General features: G+C 45.6%; 1 pseudogene; it reads right to left on the bottom strand.

The window, feature by feature from the left end:
- Nucleotides 1–8,656: 8,656 nt before the first annotated feature.
- On the bottom strand, nucleotides 8,657–8,825 carry LOC132816305 (U2 spliceosomal RNA; annotated as a pseudogene).
- Between the last annotated feature and the right edge of the window lie 663 nt (nucleotides 8,826–9,488).

Here is a 9,488-nt window from a genome sequence, read left to right on the forward strand (position 1 = left end):
CTCCTCTGAACTCTCCTCCATACCCTTATCGGTGTCTTGGACAGCTGATGCATGACCTCGTGGCTTCAAAACTCAATCCCCCTACCAATAAATGCCAACACACCATATGCCTTCTTATCAAACTGGGTTACAACTTTCAGGGATTTACACACCTGGACACTCAGGTCTCTCTGTTCATTTACACTTTCAACATTTTTACCATTAGCCCAATACTCTGCATTCCTGTTGCTTCTTCCGAAGTGAACCTTCTGCATTAAACACCATTCGCCACCTCTCAGCCCAGCTCTGCAGTTTATCGATGTCCCTCTGTAACCCACAATATCCTTCGGCACTATCCACAACTCTGCCTACCTTCGTGTCATCTACAAATTTACTAACCCATCCTTTTTCATCCACATCCGGATCATTTATAAAAATGGCTAACAGCAGTGGTCCCAAAACAGATCCTTGTGGCACACCACTAGTAACTGAGCTCCAGAACGAACATTTCCCATCAGCCACCACTCTCTGACTTCTTTCAGCTAGCTAATTTCTGATCCAAACTGTTAAAGCCTCTTCAATCCCGAAACTCCTTATGTTGTGCAGTAGCCTACCATGTGGAACCTTTATCAAATGCCTTCCTGAAGTCCAAATACACCACATCAACCGCTTTACCTTCATCCACCTGTTTTGTCACCTTCTCAATAAGGTTATGAGTTGTGAAGGGCATGACCTGCCCTTCACAAAACCATGCTGACTATCTCTAATCAAATTATTCCTTTCCAGATGATTATAAATCCTATCTCTTACAACTTTTCCAACACCTTATCTACAACTGAAGTCAGGCTCACTGGCCTATAAATACCAGGCTTGTCCAGACTCCCCTTCTTGAAGAAGGAAACAACATTGGCTATCTTCCAGCCTTCTGGCACTACTCCAGTCAACAATGATGACAATAAAGATCAAAGCAAAAGGTTCTGCATCTCCTCACTGGCTTCCCAGAGAATCTGAGGATAAACCCCATCCAGGCAAGGTGGGGGTCTTATCTGTTTACAGATTTTTCAAAATGGTTAAAACCACCTCTTTGTTGACCTCAATCCCATCTAATCAGGTAGCCTGTATCTCCGTATTCTCACTAACATTACCCTTTTCCATTGTAAGGACTGAAAAAAAAGCGCTTCCTCTATCCCCTCAGATTCCACAAATAACTTCCCACTACTATCTTTGATGGGCCCTAATCTTAATAAACCATGGCTCCCTTGCTCGACCACTTCCTTCCTGTCTGACAGGCACATACTTATACAGTAGCTGTTCCTTGAATAAGCTCCACACTTCAAGTGTGTCCATCCCGTGCAGTTTCCTTCCCCATCCGATGCATCCTAAATCTTGCCGAATCGCATCATAATTACCTTTCCTCCAATTATACCTCCTTCCCTGCAGTATATACTTATCCTGCCCATTGCTATTGTGAACATAATTGAACTGTGGTCACTATCTCCAAGGAGACCTCTTCTCTGTGCAGGAGAACATTGTGACTCTCTGACAAGTTTAGATTTGACACTGTTAGACTGATGCATGCAAATATCAACACCATTACTTTTACAAATACTAAAGTGAAATGTGTCTGTTTTTCAGTAAGTCAGTACTCACCAGATTATGTCAGACCAACACTGTTGAGTTTGGTGCAATTTTGGCGAGTGGCTGAAGATCGAGGGCAGTCTGACAGAAGTGTCTCATTGTCCGTCCATTCAGGGACCTCAGTCCCCATGAGCACACTACTGCCTTGACACAGGCACTGTGACTCCACAGAGGAGCTGAGCACAGACCACGCTGCTGTTTTCCAAATCCTAGTGAAGACCATACACTGTTTTCCAGCTGTCACTGAACTGTCTCCTGCCTGCCAGAGCTTTGAGAATTTCTAGGTACTAACGGAGAAGTTCTGTGCTCTGAAAAAATAAGCATTGAATCATAACAAATCACAAGAATAACTCACATTATTTACTGATGAGCATTTATCGAATTAATCGCAGAACTGGCATACCCGCATATAAACCGGCCCATTAAATCCTCATTTATAGCTAATCCGAGAATCTTGACCCTTACCTGGGCCTGGAGAGAGTGACCTACAGCCTGCAGCCAAATGACACAAAGTGCTTCTACCAGCCGACACAATGGCAAACATAGTCATTCATTATTCGGTCTGAATGTGACATAATTCAGAAAAACCAACATGAATGTCTTATGGCAATTAGTGCTCGATATTGGGGAGGAGATGCTCTAGTGATATGATTGCTAGATTGATTTGGAGATGCCAGTGTTGGACTGGGGAGTCCAACACCTGATGAAGGAGCGACACTCCGAAAGCTAATGTGCTTCCAATTAAACCTGTTGGAGTATAACCTGGAGTTGTGCGCTTTTTAACTATTGTTAGACTGTTAATCCAAAGACCCAGGTAATATCCCAGGGACCTACATAGAACATAGTACATAGAAAAATATAGCACAGTACAGGCCCTTTGGCCTTCGATGTTGCGCCGATTCAAGCCCACCTCACCTACACTAGCCCACTATCTTCCATATGCCTATCCAATGCCCGTTTAAAATGCCCGTAAAGAGGGAAAGTCCACCACTGCTACTGGCAGGGCATTCCATGAACTCATGACTCGCTGAGTAAAGAATCTACCCCTAACATCTGTCCTATACCTACCACTCCTTAATTTAAAGCTATGCCCCCTCATAATAGCTGACTCCATACGTGGAAAAAGGTTCTCATGGTCAACCCTATCTAAATCCCTAATCATATTGTACACCTCTATCAAGTCACCCTTAAACCTTCTTTTCTCCAATGAAAACAGCCCCAAGTGCCTCAGCCTTTCCTCATACGATCTTCCTACCATACCAGGCAACATCCTGGTAAACCTCCTCTCCACCCGTTCCAGTGCCTCCACATCCTTCCTATAGTATGGCGACCAAAACTGCACACAATACTCCAGATGTGTCCGCACCAGAGTCTTATACAACTACAACATGACTTCAGGACTCCGGAACTCAAGTCCTCTACCAATGAAAGCCAGTACACCATGTGCCTTCTTCACAGCACTATTTATCTGGGTGGCAATTTTCAGAGATCTGTGTACATGGACACCAAGATCCCTCTGCTCATCCACACTACCAAGTATCTGACCATTAGCCCAGTACCCCATCTTCTTGTTACTCTTACCAAAATGAATCACTTCACACTTACCTGCATTGAACTCCATTTGCCACCTTTCTGCCCAGCTCTGCAACTTATCTATATCCCTCTGTAACCTGCCACATCCTTCCTCACTGTCAACAACTCCACCAACTTTCGTATCATCCGCAAACTTGCTCACCCAACCTTCTAGCCTCTCCTCCAGGTCATTTATAAAAATGACAAACAGCAATGGTCCCAAAACAGATCCTTGCGGAACACCACTAGTAACTGCACTCCAAGATGAACCTTTACCATCAACTACTACCCTCTGTCTTCTTCCAGCCAGCCAATTCCTAATCCAAACCTCTAATGCACCCTCAATGCCATACCTCCGTATTTTTTGCAGTAGCCTACCATGGGGAACATTATCAAACGCCTTATTAAAATCCATATACACCACATCTACCACTTTACCCTCATCTACCTCCTTAGTCACCTTCTCAAAGAATTCAATAAGGTTTGTGAGGCACGACCTGCCCTTCTCAAAACCATGCTGACTGTCCTTGATCACATTATTCCTGTCCAGATGTTCATAAATCCTATCCCTTACAATTCTCTCTAAGACTTTGCCCACAACAGAAGTGAGACTCACCGGCCTAAAGTTACTAGGGTTATCACTACTCCCCTTCTTGAACAAGGGAACCACATTTGCCATCCTCCAGTCTTCTGGCAGTATTCCTGCAGACAACGAGGACATAAAAATCAAGGCCAACGGCTCTGCAATCTCTCCCTTGCTTCCCAGAGAATCCTAGGATAAATGCCATCAGGCCCAGGGGATTTATCTATTTTCAGCCTTTCCAGAATTTCCAACACCTCTTCCCTACATATCTCAAAGCCATCCATTCTAATTAATTGTGACTCAATATTCACATCGGCAACAATGTCCTGTTCCTGAGTGAATACTGACGAAAAGTATTCATTCAGTGTCTCCCCAATCTCTTCAGCCTCCACACGCAACTTCCCACTACTATCCTTGACTGGACCTATTCCTACCCTAGTCATTCTTTTATTCCTGACATACCTACAGAAAGCCTTTGGGTTTTCCCTAATCCTATCAAGGACTTTTCATGTCCCCTCCTTGCTGCTCTTAGCTCTCTCTTTAGATCCTTCCTGGCTACCTTACAACTCTCAATCGCTCCAATTGAACCTTCACGCCTCATCTTTACATAAACTGCCCTCTTCCCTTTAACAAGGGATTCCAATTCCTTATTAAACCACGGCTCCCTCACACGACCCTTTCCTCCCTGCCTGACAGGTACATACTTATCAAGGACACTCAATAGTTGCTCCTTGAACAAGCTCCACATATCGATTGCACCCTTCCCTTGAAGCCTACTTTTCCAAGCCACGCATCCTAAGCCATGCCTCACCGCATCATAATTTCCCTGCCCCCAGCTATAACTCTTGACCTGCAGTGCACACTTATCCCTCTCCATCACTAGAGTAAAAGTCACCGAATTGTGGTCACTGTCCCCAAAGTGCTCACCTACCTCCAATTCTAACACCTGGCCTGGTTCGTCACCCAGAACCAAATCCAGTATGGCCTCACCTCTTGTTGGCCTGTCTACATATTGTGTCAGGAAACCCTCCTGCACACATTGGACAAACACCGACCCATCTAACATACTCGAGCTATAGCTTTCCCAGTTAATATCTGGAAAGTTAAAGTCCCCCATAACAACTACCCTATTACTTTCACTCTTCTCCTGAATCATCCTCGCAATCCTTTCTTCTCCGTCTCTAGGACTATTAGGAGGCCTGTAGAAAACTCCTAACAGGGTGACCTCACCTTTCCTATTTCTAACCTCAGCCCAAACTACCTCAGATGGCGTGTCTTCATCCATCGTCCTTTCCACCGCTATAATACTATCTTTGACAAGCAATGCCACACCTCCCCCTCTTTTACCCCCACCTCTGACCCTACTAAAACATTTAAACCCTGGGACCTACAACAGCCAATCCTGTCCCTGTTCTACCCATGTCTCCGTAATAGCCACAACATCGAAATCCCAGGTACCAACCCACGCTGCAAGTTCACCCACCTTATTTCGTATACTTCTCACATTGAAGTTTTCACACTTCAAGCCACTTTCCTGTTTACAGGCACCCTCCTTCGAGTTTGATGCCATGTTCCTAACCTCCCTACACTCCAGGTCCTGCACCCTAAAGCTACAGTCTAGGTTCCCATGCCCTTGCAGAGTTAGTTTAAACCCCCCCAAAGAGCACTAGCAAACCTCCCCCCAAGGATACTGGTGCCCCTCAGGTTCACGTGTAGACCATCCTGTTTATAGAGGTCCCACCTTCCCCAGAAAGAAACCCAGTTATCCAGGTACCGGAATCCCTCCCTCCTGCACCATCCCTGTAGCCACGCATTTAACTGCTCTCTCTGCCTATTCCTCGTCTCTCTATCACGTGGTACAGGTAACAAACCAGAGACAACAACTCTGTTTGTTCTAACTCTGAGCTTCCAACCTAGCTCCCTGAAAGCCTGCCTAACATCCTCATCCCTCTTCCTACCAATGTCGTTGGTGCCAATGAGGACCACGACTTCAGGCTGCTCTCCCTCCCCCTTAAGGACCCGGAAATCACGATCAGAGACATCACGTACCCTTGCACCTGGGAGGCAACATACCAAAACGTGAGTCTCTCTCGCCCCCACAAAACCACCTATCTGTGCCCCGAACTATCGAGTCCCCAAAACCTATTGCTCTGCTCTTCTCCACCCTTCCCTTCTGAGCAACAGGGACAGGCTCCATGCCAGAGGCCTGAACCCCATTGCTCACCCATGGTAAGTCGTCCCCCCCACAAGTATCCAAAACGGTATACTTGTTCTTGAGGGGAACGGCCGCAGGGGGTCTCTCCACTAGATGCTTCCTCCCAGTCCCCATCACTGTCACCCATCTGTCCGCAATCTTTGGAGTTACTACTTCCCTAAAGCTCCGATCTATGACCCCCTCTGCCTCCCGAATGATCCTGAGTTCATCCAACTCCAGCTCCTGGACCCTAACACGGTCTTGGAGGAGCTGGAGATGGGTGCACTTACTGACTTGAATCCGACCATGGCAGATGGTGGAATTTGAATCCAATGAAAATAGTCATAGAGATGTACAGCATGGAAACAGACCCTTCGGTCCAACCCATCCATGCCCACCACATGTCCTGACCCAATCTAGTCCCACTGCCAGCACCCACCCCTTATCCCTCCAAACCCTTCCTATTCATATACACATCCAGATGCCTTTTAAATGACTCGACCACTTTCTCTGATAGCTCATTCCATACACATACCACCTTCAGTGTTAAAAAGTTGCCCCTTAGGTCTCTTTTATATCTTTCCCCTCTCACCCTAAAACCTATGCCCTCTAGTTCTGGACTCCACGACTCCAGGGAAAAGACTTTGCCTATTTATCCTATCCGTGCCCCTCATAATTTTGTAGACCTCTATAAGGTCACCCCTCAGCCTCCGACACTCCAGGGAAAACAGCCCCAGCCTGTTCAGCCTCTCCCTATAGCTCAGATACTCCAAGCCTGGCAACATCCTTGTAAATCTTTTCTGAACCCTTTCAAGTTTCACAACACCTTTCCGATAGGAAGGAGACCAGAATTGCACGCAATATTCCAACAGTGGCCTGACCAATATCCTGTACAGCCGCAACATGACCTCCCAACTCCTATACCAATACTCTGACCAAGAAAGGAAAGCATACCAAACGCCTTCTTCACTATCCGATCTACCTCCGTCTCCACTTTCAAGGAGCTATGAACCTGCACGCCAAGGTCTCTTTGTTCAGCAACACTCCCTAGGACCTTACCCATTAAGTGTGTAAGTCCTGCTAAGATTTGTTTTCCCAAAATGCAGAATTAAGAGAAAATCTAGGAGTAAGAGTCTGTCAATGATCATGAATCCATTGTTGGGGAAAACATATTTGTTCACTCATGTCCTTCAGGGGAGGCAATTGCCATCCTGATCTGGCCTGGTCTACATGTGACTCCAGACCCACAACAAGCTGCTTGGCTCTCAACTGCTTCTGGGCAATTAGGAATGGGAAATAAATGCTGACCTGTGCCTTCATCTCATGACTACAAACAAATTGATTTTGTTTAAATTTGCGATGATAAGGAGGGAGAGTACATCAGGTTAGTGTAGTTGATGAGTGAACATGGATTTCATAATTCCAGATTCCAGCATCCGCAGTAATTTGCTTTTATACCTTTATGGATTTCATAATGACTGACAATTTGAACATCAGAAATCTTCAAACTTACTGAATCAAACAGAGTGATCACATGATTTTAAACTGGATCAGGAAAAGGAAACAAACAGAAGTGTTAAACAGACTAGGTGCTCTTGGGTTAATACCTTCAAATCCCACCCTGAAGTCCCGTTTGATTCACTGCTGTCCCCAAGGAATGGGAATCTGCGTTCTTACCTGGGTGAATCCAGCCTCTCGGGGTCGTGGTTGATAATAAAGTCTCAGACCCATTGTTCACGCAGTTTAAAACTCCAGGATCTTGGACAAGTTAGAAAGGAAGGAATATTAATATACTGTAAATAATTAATGAATTATTGTAAGATTATTATTGCATTCCTTTCTGAATTTCGACAGTACCTGTTTAGGATCTTTCTGCAAACACAACAGGAGGTTTTTACTTGAACAGAAGAACCCGTGATTCCAGGAGTGTAGGCCCAGGAGACAGGACCTTTCGGAGGCTGATGCTCCATCGTGTGGATCCATCATTGTGGCTCACACAGGGTCCAGAGGTTAATCCAGAGCGGGCTGTGCCCGGGGAAGCCAGCAAACACCAACACTAACAGCCGCCAGGATGACACTGAGATCCGGCACCCCATAGTCTGACCCGATCGCACAGATCACAGTCAAGAGTGTGGTGCTGGAAAAGCACAGCACCCCAGGGTGTAAAATCTTCATCACTGGAGGTCACTTAAGGGCTTATGCCCGAAACGACAGTTTTCTTGCTCCTCGGAGGCTGCCTGACCTGCTGTTCTTTTCCAGCGCCACTCTAATCGTAACACAAAGGGATCCAATCGAGCACCACGCCCAACAACTGAATAAACCTCACCTCCCCCCCCCGATTTTGTTTCAAAATATTAACATGTTGTTAGCATAATGTTCATGGGGGAGGGGGGAGGGGGTGGGGAGACGGATAGATTTGCACCAGCACCAAACTGGATTCTGAATAACCGTCACTGGGTTTGAAACACTGCTTTGTTTGTGCAAATGCTGCCAGATTTGCTGAGTTTCTCCAGCAATTTGTGGTTTTGTGAGCGCACGTGGTAGGTATGTTTTGTGCTAAATTTGGGGTTTGAGTTGTAGACCGACGCAAAGACAAATGAAGCAGCTTACAAACTTTAAAACGTAAGTTCACACACGCAGGCAAAGCACCAAAAAACCTGAGCTATAGACATGTTCTTAGATTTATAGATGAGGGGTGCACCGTTCCCGGAGATACTGCAATACCAGGTCCATGCGTGGAGTGGATAGAGCAAGCCCCTATTCCATCTTTTATCTCAAAAATCCACTTTGTTCATAAAATCATTTATAAGTACATACAGAGATTCTAAATTTGTTCTGCACATTCTTTGCAGAGAAAATCAAATGACGCATTCCTCAAAACATCCCTGCTGTTGCAAAAACAAAGGTATTTCCTACTCATACAGGAAACAATTTATGTCCATTTCAATGCAACAAGAGTCTGCTAACTGAACAATCATAAAGCCCTCAGACAGCGGTTTTTCCCCACTGCATCTTGTCAGTAGCTGCCCTAGTCCCAAACTTTAGTTTGTCCCTCTTGATGTTGTTTTGAACTTTGGAAAGCACCAGTCTGCAACACTTGGTCAAGGTCAGCTCCTTATCACTGGAAAACCAACAAGTTTCAGAGAGACTACAAAGCAAGTCGATGATTTGCCAGGCATTTATATTTGTCTCAAAGTGTGTCCCGGGCAACAGCCCATGGAGCGCAGAGTCCTGTGTCAATGAATTGTTTGGGACAAATCTTGACATCTCTCTCCAGATCATCTTTGCAAAGGCACATTTGAAGAGATCCCTTCACCCCAGCCTCCCACCCCCATCGCTGGCAGCCACTTTGAGGGCAGTATACAATGGTGCAGATATTCCAAGTGTACATGAAGGATCTAATGCAGAGTGCCCTTCTCACCACCAGCCAAACTGTGCCTTGCTGCATAGGTGCTCTGCTAAATGATTTTTTTAACTGTCTGCTCAGGAAACTATCCACAGGATCAACCCTCTCAAGATGCT

This window comes from Hemiscyllium ocellatum, chromosome 5, assembly GCF_020745735.1.
Source record: "Hemiscyllium ocellatum isolate sHemOce1 chromosome 5, sHemOce1.pat.X.cur, whole genome shotgun sequence".
In the NCBI taxonomy this organism is placed as follows: domain Eukaryota; kingdom Metazoa; phylum Chordata; class Chondrichthyes; order Orectolobiformes; family Hemiscylliidae; genus Hemiscyllium; species Hemiscyllium ocellatum.